The sequence below is a fragment of the Silene latifolia genome, chromosome 2 (genome assembly GCF_048544455.1).
Source record: "Silene latifolia isolate original U9 population chromosome 2, ASM4854445v1, whole genome shotgun sequence".
Lineage (NCBI taxonomy): Eukaryota > Viridiplantae > Streptophyta > Magnoliopsida > Caryophyllales > Caryophyllaceae > Silene > Silene latifolia.
Window position 1 is genome coordinate 156200306 of NC_133527.1, and position 18390 is coordinate 156218695.

Consider the following 18390-nt stretch of genomic DNA (forward strand, 5'->3'; position numbering starts at 1 on the left):
TTGGTCGGTCATGCAAACGAGGCTGGTACTCAGAAGGATCTGAGCTTACGTGGTCGAAAGTTCAAGCACGTAGACGCCAAAAAGTAAGAACGTGGACTTAGAATGCAAAGGGAGAAGAGAAGGGCGGACACTCGCGTGAGAAATATGAGGAGCGAAGGCTCCTATTTATACTAATCACGTGAAGGAATAGGGTTTTCGGAGAGACTTTGGAAGTGAATCTCGAAAAGATATGAAAAAGATACGAAAAATACGCAGAAAAGGACCTGGGAAGAGGCGCAGCAGTCACTGCGTCTCTTGGAAGAGGCGCATCACCTGCTGCGTCTGTTCCCAAGTGGTTTCCTCCTGCGGAAGAAAGATTTCCATGCTTAAGTTATGGAATAACGGATTAATTTGGGTTTCCTTAATATTTGTATGAATATTACGGGAAATTGTTTACCAAAGATTAAAATATTGTGAAATATTTATAAAATATGGCATAGAAATATCCGGAACATTCCAGAACATTCTGACTCGGGATTTAACGGTTATCAGAAAATGAAGACGGTTTTAGGCCCGGACTCTAAATGTACTCTAATTACTGTAAAAACGACCGTATCGGCACGTAGATGACAACTAAGAGGTAGACATCAGTGTTTGAGCAATCACTTGACGATAAACTTACGAACTGTCACAAATCGTTTCGCATACCAAACATGCGGCCCAATCATCACTGGGTGGTTTGCGGGAGGTGCAGAAATGAGGTATCTACAGAGCCCCCACTTTGACCGAGGCTTGGACAAGGCGAAAGTCAAAGTATAGCCATCAGGTCAATCGAAGATTACAACCTGACGACTATGGCGACGCGAGGCGGCTCAAGGGGTCTGAGCCAAGGACCTGTCGTCGGGAACATTTTAGAGTCTATCGACTATCGGGGAGGGTCGTTTAAAGTCCATTAGACTACACAAGAAGGCTCGCCAGCCATAAGAAGAGACCATACCTGAGATACCCTTGGGTGAAACGGGACTGAAGACGTTTCGGCAAAACTCTTTGGTCTGAAGATAACTTGGTGTCTGAAGGCATTAAGGGTCACAGGGATTCTGAAAGGGGTCGTCTGAGGAATAACGGTAAATTCCTGAAAGATCTGAAGGGTTTATCCTGAAAAGGGTTACCTAAGAGATACGAAGGTTTGCCTGAGGAATAATGATTTTTTAGGGAAGACAACAGGACACAGTTTGGAACGGTTGGGAGAAATTTGTTTGTGTTCAGCTTCAAACAAGTTTCGGAAGAACTCTGGGTCGATGTTGATCTCCATGTCTCGAGAGGAAGTGACTGTCGGTCGTGAACTCTCGTTGGAAAACTTAATCGGGAACTGATCTCCATGTCTCGAGAGGGAAAGTCTATCCGCTTACTTTCGCTGGGGAATATAATGAAGGTGTGTCGAAACACCTGTGAAGAAATATCTGCTCGTTGTGACAAGCAAGGTCTTGGAAGCGATAAATAATGTATAACAGTCTGCAGTTGGCTTGGAAATGCGGGTATGAACGAAGAATGATCGTCAAACAGACCAAAAAAGATAAAATAGCAACGAGGAAGAGGCGCACCAAAAATGGGCCCACAAATAACGAACTCATAACGAATTTTTGAAACCTCGTATGGAGGGAACTTCAGGAAGAGGCGCAGCAAGAGCTGCATCTCTTGGAATAGGCGCAGCGCCTGCTGCGTCTGTTCCTGAGTGTGTTTTTTCTGCGTAAAAACGCGATAAACAGAGGGATTTCAATTCATTAGTTCGAAACACAAATTAACAATTTTTCTCTGAAATCTTAACCATTTCTGCCAAAATTTGATCCAAAAGCTTGAATTCATCATGACTAATCGAGGTATGTATATCGTTCTTGCGTTAATCTTCTGCATCTTGCTTAATTTGAATCGAAAAAATTAGGGTTTTCAACCCAATTAATTCGAAAATTTGGGGCTTTTCCCCCAAATGGATTTGCCTTGTAAAATTGATACTAGAAATGGTTACTTGGTAATATAAGGATCATAACCATGTATTTGTTTCGAATTTTCGTTGAGTTTTGAGCATTTGAGTGAAATTGAGACGGTTTCACAGCTAAACCGTAAATTGCTTCGAAAATGGCCTTAGCATTGCCCATTTGTGATGAAACTTGATATTTGAGATCCTTAAATGATGGGTAAAATTACTACCATCTCGGAATATTGGTTTGTGACGGCTTTTTCAGGGCACTTTTCTAGGGCATAATCACCGTTATAACGAAATGCTGCCGAAATTTCAACTTGAACCCATGACTAGGCTTCAACTTAGGCTTGACTTGACCCTAACTACCACATGAGTGATCGGGTTTGTGAGAATATAGCCAAAGATGGCGAGAAAAGAGCGATTTCAGGGCTTCCGAAGGCTCGAAAATCCCTAATCCAGGCTTGTCGTCACGTGACGCGGCCTAAATTTACTTTAACGTTACAGGTGATGAGGCTTCTACTTCTGGGAGAGCTCCCATGGAGATAGACACTGTTGTTGACCCTTCTCGTGTCATCGAGGAGGCTTTGGAGGAGGCTTTCACCGCTGCGGTGATGGCTACTGGTGACGAGGTCCACGAGGAGGAGGCTGTTGAGGAGGAGGAGGCCCCGAGGCGGGCCAACGTGGGACGAGGAGGTCGTCAGCTGAGGGGAGCACCCGCGTGGGCTGAGACTTGGGACATCAGGCACTTGCTTTGGGCTGCAGAGGGTCATCTGTCCTACAGGACGGTGAAGAGCTTGGTAATCTCGAATTCATCACTCATCACTCATCTTCTTTCATTTCACTTGCTCATGTCTTTTCCAATTTTCATTCAAAACTAAAGATAGCTTTTGTTTCAAATCACAATAGGAGGCCGGGAACATCATGTCGTTCTCGGGCTACACGACGGCGATGGAATGCTACGAGAAGCTGTCGACTGAGGAGCGCGCCATGATCGAGCGTGGAGCGTTTGGTGCCTTGGTGCAGGCCTGGAGAGATATTGCGAAGAGGAAGCTGCGGGCTAAGCTTAGCCTGGTCCGCGCTTTCTTGGACCGATTCTGGGACACGACTTCCACTTTTCACATGCCTTTCGGCGAGGTGGGAGTCACTCTGGAGGACTACGACATGATTTCTGGTCTGCCGTGTGGGACTGAGGCGGTGGAGTGGCCGGAGACTGCTATGAGGGTGGACTCGGCCGAGGCTAGGACGTTGATCGGTTGGAACTTATCGCCGAAGGCTGTTACAGTGCCTGGTTTGGTGCCTAGTTCCTATGTCCGAGACTACTTTGCGGGGAAGACCCCGACGTTGGCGGTGATTGACGGGAGAGAGACGGCTCCTCTTCCTTGTACAGCTGAGCAGAGGGCCCGTTTGTGGCTTTGGTGGTTTCTGTCTTCGATCTACCTCGGAGACAAGGGAGAGAGGCTATCGACGAAGCTTCTTCCCTTCCTTTCTGACCTGAGCTCCCTAGGATGTTGGGACTGGGTCACTACTGGTTTTGCGGTCCTCATCCGCTTCATGAGGGCCGTGGTTCGTCCGGAGTTGATGGAGAAGGGGACTTCTCCTGGCGCTGTCGGCCCTGGACTACTGCTGGAGGTATGAACCTTCATTTAGACTAAAATCAATTCTTATCCTTATCAAATTACGAAAGATTGTTATTGACTATCTTGCTTCACTGGCGTGGGTGTACTCCTACTTTCCGAGCCTCTCGCCTAAGAGGACGGAGCCACTGGAGAAGGCCTATCCCGTCGTGAGGGATTGGGTGATGTGTCGGACGAGGAGCAAGCGTTCCTCTCACGGTGTCTACCGGCGGGACGTGAACGCTCTTCAGCTGGACAGCGTGAGCATCTCACTTGTATTCGTTTTGCTTCTTGACTACTTTTTAATCGATCATAAGAATGATTTCTTGTTTGTCTTGTCCCAGTGGGTGCCCAGGCCTTGGGCGGAGTACGCTGGAGCGCCTCCTTTTGTGGCTGAGGTCCTTCGACCTAGGAGCTCGAGCCGGCTGCTGTTGACGATGTCGATGGGTCCTGTGTGGTACTTGGGTGAGCGCTTGGCTCATCAGTGCTCTCGGGATGTCTTGACGGTTCCCATCGATCCTCCTAGGACGATGTTCAGGGAGCCTTATGAGGCTGAGAGGGAGGCTGACTTGGCTGGCGTTGGTGGTGACGCCCTACTTCTTCCTGGTGAGGACTACTCGGCGTTCCTCTACGAGAGGTTGGTGTACTGGCCGGTTGTGGTAAGCATCTTTATCCTTCTTTATTTTTTGATTTTGGGAGTACGATGAAAGATCATCAAATAACGAGAAACATTTGACTTTGCAGAAGGTTGAGGCGGCGGGCATCGAGCCCTCAGAGTACCCCGAGACCCTAGAGTACACTGACGCGACCAGGAGGACAACGATCTCCGAGCTGCGTGACTTTGACGTAGCCGTGACGGATGCTGGCCTGGACGACTTGCAGCATCTGGTTCGGAGGGTGAGCCTCTAATTTGCGTGATTTTTGTGTAAGAACACATTTGAATGAACTTATTTAATTATTGAGAACTTCTTTTTGAAAATGCAGGTTGCGCCATCTCGGTTTGTGGCGTTATGAAGGGTGGCCAACCGGCTGCGAGCTACTGCCGTCGAGGCACTTGTCGGCGGTCGAGGTCCTCAGGTATGAACCTTTCGCTTATTTCATTTTTGAACTCTGATTTTCCGACTTTTCTTGTAATTGCTTGAAATGATTGACATGAGCCAATTTTGTTGTTTGCAGGGGGATCGCGAGCTGGAGCGGGAGTTGGCCCAGTCTCAGGAGGAGAAAGCTCGCTTGTTTAGGGAGCTCGAGGTTCGAGACGCCGAGGTTGCTGCTCTCGCGGCAAGAGTTGCGGAGCTAGAGGGCGATCGGCCGTAGTTTTGTTTAGTTGTTGTTTGTATTTTGCACATTTGTACATTTTGGGCCTTCGTTTTGAACATTTTGGACTTAGCTTGGGGCTCGAGCCCCCAGCTTGTTGTACATTTCTCTTTTTTGGCTGTATATATGATGGCCTGAGTGCCTTTGCTGCTGGGTTGCGTTGCTTGCAGGTTAGCTTTGAACAGGTTTGGTAGATGACGGTTTATGCCATCATGCTGCCGAAATTTACATAGAAATCACGCAAAACATACATTTGTATATACATATGGCCTAAATTAGCGCAAAACGAGAGACTCAACAAGGATTCAAAAATGCAAAAGTGTCAAAATGCAAAAAATTTGCTGAAAATGACCGGACGGTAGGGAGGGTTACCTCAAAAAAAAAATGAAAAAAATATAAACCTATAAGTTAGAAATGAAAATGATTAAAAGAAATAGATAGATAAATATAAATGAAATATGGCAATTTTCACGTATTTACCAAAACAATAACCCGTAGGAATAGGAAATTATTTGCCAGGGAATTTAGGAAAGATCCAACGCGGAAAATCACAGAATCCTTTCTGAGGAAGAGGCGCAGCACGAGCTGCGTCCCTTTGAAGAGGCGCAGCAGGTGCTGCGCCTGTTCCCAGGCGTGTCTATTCTGGCAGATTTTAGGAAACAGAGTTTAGTATAAATAGAGACGTTGATAGAGGTTTTATGCACACAATTGTTCCGTCTCTTCTTCGTCTTATTACATAAAACTCTCAATACAATCACTCATCATGAATACTTTGGACATTCGCCTAAAAGAGTGGACCAATGAGTTTTCCAACATGGAGAAACACGATATGGGTGCCTATAATCTTGGATTATTGTTGAGTTTGAAGCTTATCAAGGTTGTCAAACCATTCTTATATGCTTGTCTTGATTATTGGGACCCAAATTATCATGTTTTTGCGTTCCCCGGAGGCGACATTTGCCCATTTCCTGAAGAAATTGTTGCGATCGGTGGGTGGGACCCAGAACACTTGCCTGCCATTCCTTCTACTTCGCAAGGGTATAAGAGCAAATTTAGAGACTTGCTTGGGTTGACAAGACTTGAGGTGGACTGTTTAGTGACCTCAAAAGGAGTGCGAATGTTGGACTTCATTGACCGATTCATTAACAGGGCCGATCCCACCGTTTCTTATGTTGCTAGGTGAAGAGCCTTCGGATTTTGCATGTTGCATGTATATGTCCTTCAAGGGCATGTTGATGAAGACTTGAGAGGTGATCCTCGTCTCCTGGGCCTAGTTGAGCAAATGAAGCTGCGCAGGAGCCCAGCTTGTTTATGCTTAGGAGAGATTCTTTTGGGCTTTGATAATAGGAAAGCCAACCGCGACCTACCGTACTTGGGAAGTCCCGTTATTCTGCAGGTAAAAGAACATTTTTCTCCTCTTTTTTTTCTTTTTTTTTTCTTTCGTATTTTTTTTGCTTTTTTTTTTGTTCGTTTTTTTGTTCGTTTTTTTTTTCGATATCTAATACCTGCTTTTGGTAGGTTTTGGCTTATGGAGCGCATTCGATTGATCGAGCCCCCAGTTCATGTTCCTTCTTATCATGCTCGTTCGATCGCAATGAGGACTAGGCTGTACATGGTGGAATTTACCCGAGTCTGCAATTATTGGGAGAACAAACTGAAGAGCGATGATGGCCCCTTAATTAGGTGGATTGTACCATGGTGGCACCTCAAATCTGTCACTGGAGTATCATCCTTGGATCCTACTCGATCTGTGCGCATTCCTGGCTTGGAATTCATGGTATGCATCTTCCCGGAGAGGTTGATGAGGCAAGTTGGAATGAAGCAGATGATCCCGAAGCTTGACACCGTCCCGCAAACTGTCGTGGCGCTTACTACTGAGAGCCGAAGGGAGTGGTCCATGAAATGGGCTCAAAGAATTGTATGGTTCTTGAACTCTTCTGTTAGTGCCTTATGGGTGTCGGATTCCTATCTGCGATGGAGGAAAGCTACTACTCCGGAAGAGCGCGAGATATTGAGGAAACGCGAGTCTGTTGACTATAAGGTGCGCGAGGTGGAAAAGGAAAAGGAGAAGCATCTGACTGAGGGAGAGGAGGAAGCCGGGTTTCGAGTTGTTCATCCTTCGAAGAAACCGAAGACCTCTCCTGTCGTGGACAAAGTGATTGACAAAAATGGGAAGGCTAGGCCTCGAGAAAGACCGTTGGTTATTAGGTCCGAAGTGGCGCAAGAGCGTCCGGCTCGAGGTCGTGACAAGAAATATGACAAGAATGACAAGGGCAAAGGGAAGATGGAGGAATAGCCCAAGTCTTTATTATTATTTACTATTATTATTATTGTAATAAAAAGGTGGAGTTTTTAGAATCCTAGCCTATTTTTCTTTTTAATATGATTTTATTATGTGATGTATTATTATTATTAAAAAATAAATGAAATAAAAAAGGTTAATTGGTTATTGAACCGTTGTGATTTTCTTATTTATTATTCTTGTCGAATTCCAAATGCAATGCAAATGTCCTTCTATTTACATTTTGAAATTAATGGGTTGTATCCCGTGAAGGATTGCCTACGTATTCATTAAGAAAATGAAATCAAACCCTTGCGCGTAGTTCGAGTAAATGTAAAAGAATAATTGTTCTAAGCAAGAGCTTGTAATGAACTTTAGAAAATAAGCATGAGATTTTTACTTACTCTTAAGGTGCAAATTTAGTTTATTTGATGATATGAGGATGACAAATTTGTCAAAATGCAAGAGCAGAGTGACATTAGCTTATTTTACCTTGGCCAGGGGCCGTTTATTTAGTGCCACAAGAGCGACACGTGAGGTTACGCGAGGCGCGTTTTTGTTCCTATTCTAAGCATAATACCGCTTTAGTTGGTCGAGGTTTGTTGGTGTGGACAAGGCCCTCGGAAACTGCGTCCGCGGGATCCACACTAGGCATAATCGACTCGAGGTTCTTTCGAATCGAATTAAGACAAATTAGAGTCGCCACCAAGTTTTTTGGGAACTTGGAACCGTTCAAGTCAACTTTACACCTTTCATCGAAAAGCATAAAGCCAATCGACTACGAGTGATTAAAGATAAAGACTTGTACCCTATATCACTCGATTTGAATGACTCTCGTAATCCAATGGTATTTAGACGGATCCACAAACCATAGATCTTGAGTAAGGGGTGAGGGTACGTGTTAGGAAGCCCATAAGGACACCTAACCCCGCCCGTCAATAACGGCCTCTACTAAGTCAAGTGTCGGATTTCAAACAAGGTCATAGCTACTACGATATATGATATGCAAACATCGTTTTAAAACCCTAACATGTGAAGTTTCTATGTCGATTTAGATGCAACTAAACTAACTTTGTCAAAGTTGTAATTTAGCATGTGGGTTGATTGATCTAACAACATATAAACGAAACAAACAAGGCTTGATGGGAATGGGGGAGCCGTTGGGATCTACCCTATTACAACCCAGGCATTTCATGCCGACGCAACGATAAATTAAAGATACAACTCGATCTAAAATACAATGCTATACACAAAACCGTACACGACACATTTCACGGCCTATTCGGCCTAGGGAAACGTGCACAAGGGGGGTGGCCCACGGCTTACATGACTCACGGCCTTGGGTCACTCCTCGTAATACGTGCTTTCGCTTAATCTTATCGAATTAGACATTGGGTCACACACCAAAGCACGCATTAGCATAAATCGGGCCATGTTGCTTTGAACAACATGCGATTTACTACGCTCTTACATGCATTGAGGCACAACCATCTAACCAAACAAGACTAAGGTTTTTGAAGAAGTTTTGACTCGATAAAAGTAAAACTAATTACAAACAAACTACCAAACACGACTCGATAAACAAAGTAATTACAAGATGCGAAATAACGAGATAAAGATGAGAAAATAACGAGAAAAGGGCTACGAAGACACGGCCAAACACGGCCTACACGTTCTAGCCTACCCTAATCCTTAGGTTAGATTCATTAGGTTAGATAGATGATCGCGAAACGGGTTAGGAAACAAGTTAGAAAACAAGTTAGAAACGACGTTGATCGATTGGGATGATGTCACGCCAAGGTGTATTCTACACGGCCTAAAGGGGTCAAATTAGGTCAAGTTCGCTAATTAAATTAACTCATCGAGTGTTAATAAGAAGGTGCTAATCACGCACTCTTATACTAGCGAGAAATTATGTGAAAGAGAAAGATGCATTCAATTAAGTTACAGAATTGTTAATCGGTTTTTAAAGCTACGTCGATGCCACCTAACGTGTCTAATTAGGTTATTAAATTGATCTAATGTCATCTAAATGAGTCATATGTTAACAATCAGAGGACGAACTAACATACAACGGGTCCTAGGGTAGGTCGAATTGGTCGAAACAAACGAAGGGTCAAAAGCGAAGAGCGAAGTTAGAATTCGTTTTATTAATGCCCTACCTTGAACACGAGGATATGTAAATGAGACGGGGGATACGACCGACTGATGTAGCGTATTTCTTTCCCATATCAAGTCAACGCGGGTGTTCGTGGTGGTACTTTAACTCATACTCGGACTAAACTAGTTTCATAGTTAACGAAAACAAACGATAAACAAACGATAAACAAACTATAAAAAAACAAACATAAATAACGAAATAAAAGGGAGAAGAGGAGGATTTGATGCACCCTCAACCTACATGTATCGTTGACACCGTCTTGGGTCGTAATCGATCGTAGATTTTATCTCGAGAGGCCGTCGTCGACGAAGGAACAAAGCAAACTACACGTTTTTTGCAAATCTGGACAGCAACTTTCAAACTGCGATTTCTCTCTCGTTTCACGGTGAAAATTCGATTTAAAAGATGTTTTGAAAATTAGAAAGAGAGGAGAACAGAGATCTTAAAACAATCCCTACTCGTTTTGAGTTATTGGGCACGAAAAACGAGCACAAACAGAACTGGACAGACAGGAAAAGCCGCGAAAACAGAGTGTATAACACTCTGTTTTTCGAGGGGATTCGTGTACTCTCAAGGGCAATTTGGCTCGTAAATCTTTGTCTAAGATGTAGATGGATGTTGTGTGGTTAATTTGGAACAAGAAACTCGAATTTTAATGGAGGTTTGATGGTTGAACGAATGGTTTCAAAGAGGACACACAAGCTGATTCTCAGTTTGTAAGTCGGTTTTGTCGAGGGTTTTTGGGAGGCAATTAGGGTTTGTTTCTGGAGTTTAAAGCTTGTGAATGACGGTAGTATGTATGGAGAACTTAGAGGAATGAATGTATGGTGAAGGGGGGGGGGGGGGTATTTATAAGGAGTTTCGAAGGGTAGAAGTAGGGCAACAAGCAGTCGGGCCTGTTTGTATAGCTGCTGTCCATCAGCTAATTCGTGGGGTTTTTAGGGTTTGTATGAGGGGTTTGCTTGGTGGTTAAGCTAAGGTAATATGGGTAGGATACTAGGGTATGGTGTAGGGTTAATAGGCACGGGTTTAGGTGGTGTTTGGAGGGGGTTTGAGGCTCGGGTTTGAGCACGCAAAACAGGGGGGGCTGCTTGTGTTGTTTGCGGGCTGTTTGTGGAGTATTTGGGACGGGAATTAGATGGGTTTTGTGGTGTTCTAGGTGCTGGGTTGTTGTGGGTAATGTGGAGAACGGGTTGATGGTGATGGGTTGCGGGTTTGGACCAAGTTTGAGTCGGTTTAGAAAGGCTTTCGATGGGCTATACAAACACGGGTAAAGGAAGGAATTGGGCTGTGTTGGGGGGACGTTTGGAACGAGATTTGGGTGTGGATATGGGGGTTCGAACTGGGTTGGATGGGTAGAGGCCTAGGTTGGTTAGTGTACTCGAGATTCGTGCCAACTCGTAAAGAAAATGGGCTCAAAAACCGAGCTATAATCGAGCTCCAAAACGCGTGGTTGAAACGAGTTTTAAATTTTCAAATTCGATTTTTCAAATCAAATAACACATTAAAATGAATGATTTTTCAAATGGCATATATTCATAAAATGATTTTTCAAATCAATTATTTATTTTATTTTCAATAAAATAAACTTGAGAAAATAAATTCAAAATAAAATAAATTGAATTCACCTAAAAAAAGCTTTAATTTAAATATCATTTAAATTAATAAAATACTCCGTCGACAACGCTCATTCTACATAGTAAAACGAAACCCAAATAATGACAATGACAACTAATAAATACATGTGTCCTATCATCATCGGGTGTTTGTCGGGTTCTCTATAAATTCCAATATCGACGGATACGGGTATCTACAGAGCCCCCACTTTGACTGAGGCTTGGACAAGGCGAAAGTCAAAGTATACCCCAGGTCCCTCTCGACCTGAGGATTCTGCAGGTCGTTTATAGTCCATTAGACTTGCGTATATAAGCTCGCCAGCCATAAGAAGAGATCATACCTGAAACTTCGCTGGGGATTGACTCTTGCTTTTGTTGTGTCAAATTATCGTTGTTGGTCGTCGACCCATAAAATTGCATATATGGTGGATTGAGCCTTATCCTTAGGCGCCTACGTATCCGTTTCTGACGGAATCAAACCCGCGTCGTAGTTCGGCAACTGCTGACACATACCCAAAGTTTATCATCTGCTGGCACCTGTCCGAAATTCATCATCTGTTGACACTTGCCTAAAGCTTATCATCTGCTAGCAGGTGCCTAAATGGGACGGGACTTTCCGAGGAGGTTGCCGCCACTCTCATCATTTGCTTTCAGCTACGGAATTCTTCCATTTCATACTCTTGTATTGAATTGAATTCTTGGTGGATATCATCCTTTACATCCTGATAATGGTCTCTGAAGCCAACGGCTTCAGAGCCCCCAGTTTGTGATGGCTCTAAAGTCGAAGACTTTAGAGCCCCCAGTTGAAGCATATCCTGCTATATTTGAAACACAAAAAATGTACTAGCAATAATCGTCACATAAGCACATTTGGATCATCGATCCTAAAATTAGATCATTTGAAAGATTGGGTCATCGACCCGAAAATTGAATTTGAAAATTTTGAATAATTGGGTCATCGACCCGAATTTTGAATTTGACATCACTTGGAATGTTGGGCCATCGACCCTTCAAAACTTGAATTGGAAAATTTTGAATGATTGGGCCATCGACCCGAAAAGATTCTACTACTTGGATATCTATCCACAATTCGAAAAAAGTTTTTGGAATTTTGAAATTTTGAAATTTTTTGAAATCGAACCTTGATGGGTGAGCATGAAACACGACTCAGACACTCTGTATGACCCGTAAATAACGTGGGCGTAGCCCGCTACCGTAAAACAAAAAAGGAAAATAAAACCCTAAGTGTGCACGGGTTTTAATTCAATTATGGACTTGCTGGGGGTAGAAATGTAAATTGGTCATTCTGGTGCCAAAAGATGCGATGAATGAGCGAAAACCCGACGCATCGTGCTAAAGACTGGAGTGAACTGGGGCGGGCCTAAGAGGCGCGCGACCCGAGGCCCACACGGCAAAAAAAAAAACGCTACCCTAGGGGTGTCACCCTAGGTGTTTCCTTCCCTTATATTTTCTATATATAAGGAAGAGTTGTATTGCCGGAAACAAAGTTTATTCTGCTTTCCCAAACTGGTGCAAACGACATAAATCATTATGAACAATCTAGTGAGTGCTATGCGAGCATGGGAGACAGACTTCACTGTCGCAGAGAGACAAGAATTAAAGACCGCTCAACTGGCGCAATTACTTCCCTTACGCCAGATCCGCCTTCAACCTGCTTTGTTAGAACACTGTCTTAACTATTGGGATCCTTGTAACCATGTCTTTGCTTTTCCCGAGGGGGAGATCTGCCCTTTACCGGAAGAGTTTTCTGCCCTGGGAGGGTGGGATGCCGAGGCCGCATCGGCTATACCAAAATTTCATTTCGGGTGGCGTGGAATATATCTAGACTGTCTTGGCCTCCGGGACGGAGTCCGAGGATATAGTTACCGGTGACGAAGTCAACCTTCTTGCTATTCATCGGAAATTTTGCATCTTGCGAAACAAGACTTCACTTTGCGGCGATCTTTGCAGAGCATTTGGATTGATCATGTTACATCTTTATGTCTTCGAAGATAGAATGAACAAGACAACTTGCGTAGGACAAGCGAAGCTCATGTCTATTGTATCTCAGATGGAGACGGGACATAATCCTTCCTGGATTATTCTTGCTGAAACCATTAGGGGTTTAGACGCTAAGAAAACGAACCCTGATGTTGAATGGTCGGGATGCTCCCGTCTGTTGCAGGTAACAAAATCTATCCTCTTGATTTAGCTTCTCTTCGTTTTACCACAAATTCTTGTGTTATTGTCACGACTTATCTATATTTTGCCACGATTTTGTTGCATTCTGCCCCGATTTTGCTGTATTCTGCCACGATTTTGTTTCTGTTGTCTTTTTTCGTTTTTTCTTTTTTTCTATCTTTTTTCTTTTTTTTTCTTTTTTTTTTCTTTTTTTCTTTTTTTTATTCACGTTTTCTTTTCCTTTTTTTCTTTTTTCGTTTTTTTTTTTCACGTTTTCTTTTCCTTTTTTCCTCAGGTGTGGCTTTGTGAGAGATTTTGGCTCTTTGCCCCGCCGCGTGAGCCAAACTCGTACCTCGCCCGTATGCTGACTATGCGTGCTAAGCGGTATGAAGACGAGCATCAAAATGACCTTGCTTATTGGCGAAACAAGATGAAAGAAGGAGGAGGTCGCCCTCTTTGCTGGTTTATGCCTTGGCTTCGCCTCAAATCTTTTACTATCCTTCCGGAAGATGATAAGACCAGACGTTTGCAATTATTGGGTTTGGAAAGGTCTATTCACATTTACCCCGACCGCGTCTTGCGTCAGATGGGCCGTAGACAAGTAATTCCCAAGTGCGAGGCTGTTCTAGGACGAGCAAGAGAGCTACATCCCTCTATATGTGATGACTGGCTCGAAAGGTGGCACCAAAGGCGTCTCTGGTATGTGTCTGCGCGTCCTCAGACTACTTGGGTATCCCCGTCCTACACTAAGTGGCTTAAAGAGAAGACTGAATCAGGTAAGGACTTGTGTCGGAAGGATGAGCTTGTCGACATCAGATATTATGACAAAGGCAAAAGCAGTCGCGACTTCTTCGCTAACGATCTTTCGTCTGCATCTGGACTGATAAACATTATTTTAGTCACTTTTTACCCCGCATTTATATCTTATTACGACTCGATTTTGCGTGCTTAAATGTCTAAAAAGCTCATTTAATTTACTAATTATAATAATTAGTCGTCGTAGTCATATTTATTAATTAGTCGGATATTTATTTAATATTATTATTAATATTACTTTATTATAATAATTTGTAGGTAACACGAAGTAATAAAGAGGAGATTCGATTTACAATAATTCGAGACGGAAATAAGACGAGTCAAAGGCGAGTTCGAGATGAATCACATAGCCGAGAATTGAAGCAGATTAGAAGATGTGAGGGTGAACTGTTGACCTTGACCAATCAAGGTAACCAAAGTGCTGCATGTTCCTCATATGTAAAACAAAGACATTCATCATATAAAGAGCAAAAGTCAACCATTGACTACCATCAACCTGCCCAAACCACACACCAGCAACTTCATCCAATTCACCATTATTCATTTTCACCTCCATCACCATTTTCGTCCTTCACCTTCAAACCCGTCACCAACATCGCCATTTCAGCTCACCATCACTCCACCATTAATTTACAATTATGCATCGTCATCATTCACATCAACAGACCATCATACATTCACCATTTCCATGATTGCTTTGGCGAAAACCCGGCATTGGGACCCGACTCGGCTGCAAAAATCAATCGTGCTCCACATTTTCGAGACTCCCCTGCCATCAACTCCATTCACCATCATCATCATCGTAGCGGACCGCAACCACCATCGAATTCGTGCATCATCGAACTCGGGATCGAAAGCGAGCTTTTATGAAGCTTTGTTCTCCGTGCCGGTGCCCCGGCAGTCGACATCCTCAACCGGCAGAACACACCCATTTTTCCTCCTTATTGTGATGGCCTCGCTACCGGTATAGGGACCGGCAGCCGTCATACCGGCAAAACGCACCAATTCAACTCCCTCGCATCATTTTTTGTGCTCCATGCCGGTGCCCCGGCAGCCGGCTAGCCGGCACAACACACTTCAAGCTTATTTCTCCCCTTTGCTTCATTGACCTCGCTGCCGCAAGCACAAGCCGGCCGCCGGCGGGCCGGCGGGACATCCCATAGCTGCGTGATTTTCAATTCTCGCTCCCTTTGTTTGATTTAATGACTTTTTCCCCTTTTCAATTGTGGAACGTGTATTTGTGTTAGTTATTAGGGGTGATTATTATTATTATTATTATTATTATTATTATTATTATTATTATTATTATTATTATTATTATTATTATTATTATTATTATTATTATTATTATTATTATAATTAGATTAGTACTCCTAGTATAAAGACACACCACACAACATAACATACCACCCATTACTTTACCTTAGAAATTAGACTAGTTCATCTTATTCTCTCAATATTGTAAAACCCTCATAATTTCCTCTCTTATTTGGATTCAATAAAAAGTTGTTATCTTTCTTTAATTATTAGTTTAATTCTTCTTTTGTTCATTCAAGTTCTTCCCTTTTCATTAGTTTACAATTAGTAATTTTGGGTTGTATTTGGGGAATTAAAGAATCCTTTCATTCTTCCAATCCAAGTTTCCACCTTTTGCAATTAAGTGGTATAATTTCTCTTCCTTATTTCATTTGTTTACATTTTGTTTTTCTCTTAATTATTGTTTAGTTGTTCATGTTAGAATACTATTTCTTGTTGTTTAATTGATGCTAATCTCTCTCTTGTTCATCTTTTCTTTGTTTTCCATTGTTGTTGCTCTCAAAGATTGAATCTTTGAGTTGCTATTGTTAAAGTTTGTGTCTTTTTGCATTAATCTTTTTCCATCTTAGATTAAATTGTCTTTCCTTATAATTTAAGTTGGATTGTTGCATGATTAGTAATAGAATTTATTTTCCCACCATGTTTATGCTTAAAGAATCCATCTTTATTGTCTCTATTGCTTTTAGAACCATGATTAGTGAGTAGTATTCTCACTAGGGTGCGATTAGACCCTAACATGAGTAATTTATCTAATTGAGTTCATTAAATTAGTTGTTGAGGAGGGGTTGTTGAGTTTTAAACAAAGGAATTGAATTGTTGTGTCTATTTGGGAGTAATTGTCGGTTTTGACCCTTGTCCACCAACGGGAGTTGGTTAGGTTGGGATTGAGTACATTACCCCTTTTGGTCGTGTGCCGACTTGGGTTGAGCCCGGGAGGGAGAACCCAAGTGGGGTGCCTTTGTTTTTCGGTTTGAAGTTCACCTTCGGGAGAAGGGTAGGGATGACCGGGAGTTTATCGTGGGCTTAAGCCCTTGATCTTGATGAGAGGTGAGCGGAGTGGGCCCACTTTGGTGAGCCTCGAGTCTTGAGTCGGGGGAAATCGAGTCATGAGCCCGGGAGGGAGTTGATTCGGTATTTCTAGTGTCCCACCATGAGCCCGGGAGGGAGTTGGTGGGCGAATTAGAGGCGTCTCCACCCAATACACTTCCCCCTTGACAACTAGTTGAAGGAACTCTTGATTTATTACGAATGTCGGTGGTTTAGTCGCGCCCTAGGTCTCTAATTTATTGAGTAAAACCGCATTATCTTAGCTTGCTTTTATCCTTTAGCATTTGCATTAGTTATTTCCATTTACTTGTTATTTAGTTTGGTTAAATTAGATAATCAATCTCTCATTTATTGCTTGACTTAGCTAAACATAAGAATTTAGACAATTGATAGTCACCCATGCTCCTTGTGGTTCGACCTCGACTACCCTACTACATTAGTTGAGTTAATTGTTTGATTGGGGGAGTGCGACAAACCCCCGCTATCAAAATGGCGCCGTTGCCGGGGAACATTGGCTTGATATTAATTGTTTCGTTCTAGTTTAGACTAAGTTATTGTCACTTTTGCACACCTTGGTGTGCCGTTTGTCTTGCTAACCTTTTCACTTGAGTGTGTAGTGATTTTTAAGAATTCATTTGAAAATCCGGAAAGTACAACAATGGGTGAACCGGTTCCGATTAGGGACTACATGGCCCCAAAGCATATTGTGAATTCTAGTGTTCAAAGGCCTAGGATTCAAGCCAACAATTTTGTAATTAAGAATGCTTTGCTTAACCTAGTGCAAGATAACCAATTTTGGGGAGGTCCCTTGGAGAACCCTAATGACCATCTCAATGATTTTCTTGACAATTGTGACATGTATAAGATGAATGGGGTATCCGATGATGCGGTCCGTCTAAGGTTGTTCCCTAGATCACTAAGGGGAGCGGCTAAGGATTGGCTAAAGAATTGTGATCCCGACTCTTTCAAGACTTGGGATGAGCTCTCCTCGGCCTTCTTGAAAAAATACTTTCCTCCTTCAAGAACGGCTAAGGTAAAGAGTGAGTTGCAAGGGTTCATTCAAGAGGAAGATGAGACTTTGTACGAGGCTTGGGAGAGGTACAAGAGACTCCAACGGTTATGCCCTCACCATGGCATATCCGAGCCCGAGTTGATCAATAATTTCTACAAGGGTTTGGCACAAGACCTAAGGCTATTTCTTGATTCGGGTTCGGGTAAGGGAGCCTTAGATATCTTGGGTCACAAGGCGGCAAAGGAGTTGATTGAAGAAATGGCCTCAAGGACAATGGATTGGAATGATGAAATACAAACAAGAAAGGGTGAGGGTAAAGACTCCAATACGGTGTTCAATGTGGAAGTGAAGAGTATGCTTGAGGACCTCACTCAACAAGTAGCATTATTGAACTCCAACAAGCCCTCCAACCCCAACATGAGGCAAGTCTTATATTGTGAACTTTGTGGTGAAGAAGGACATACCCCAATTAATTGTCCTTTGATCCAAAATTTTCAAGTCCAACAAAATCAACAACCATATTGGGAGCAAGCCTTTGAGCAATTGGTGATTGCCAACCAAAAATCCGGTTCCAAACTTGACAACCACATTGCTTTTCAAAGTCGTGTTAATGATGAGATTAGAGCTTCTCAAAAGGCCACGGAAACTCATGTTGCTCAAATTTCACAACAATTGATTCAAATGGCTCAAAATTCGGGCAAGTTTCCGGGTAACACGGTGAAGCCAAAGCAAATGAATGCGGTATTCTTGAGAAGTGGAAGGCAATTGGAGGAAGTTGTGAAGACTCCAAGGTGGAAAAGGAAGAGGGTTTCTAGTGGATCAATGAAAGAGAAACCGGTTGAAGTTGAAGTTGAAGTGGAAAAATCAAAGGAAGTTGAAATGGTTGATCCACCAAAAGAATATGAACCGGTTCCATCAAAAGTCAAAGAACCTACTCCACCTCTAAGGGAGTATGTTGAACCAATTCCCTTTCCACAAAGGCTTGCAAGGCCAAGACTTGAGAAGAAATACGAGAAGTTCATTGAAATTTTGAAAGGTATGAATGTCACCATACCATTTCTTGACATGATCACCG

At 42.9% G+C, this 18390-nt stretch overlaps 1 non-coding gene across 1 annotated transcript; it reads right to left on the bottom strand.

The window, feature by feature from the left end:
- Nucleotides 1–17333: 17333 nt before the first annotated feature.
- LOC141645205 (small nucleolar RNA R71) lies at nt 17334–17440 on the bottom strand. Its single transcript, XR_012544789.1, has one exon. It is a non-coding gene; the product is annotated as a small nucleolar RNA R71 (small nucleolar RNA).
- Between the last annotated feature and the right edge of the window lie 950 nt (nt 17441–18390).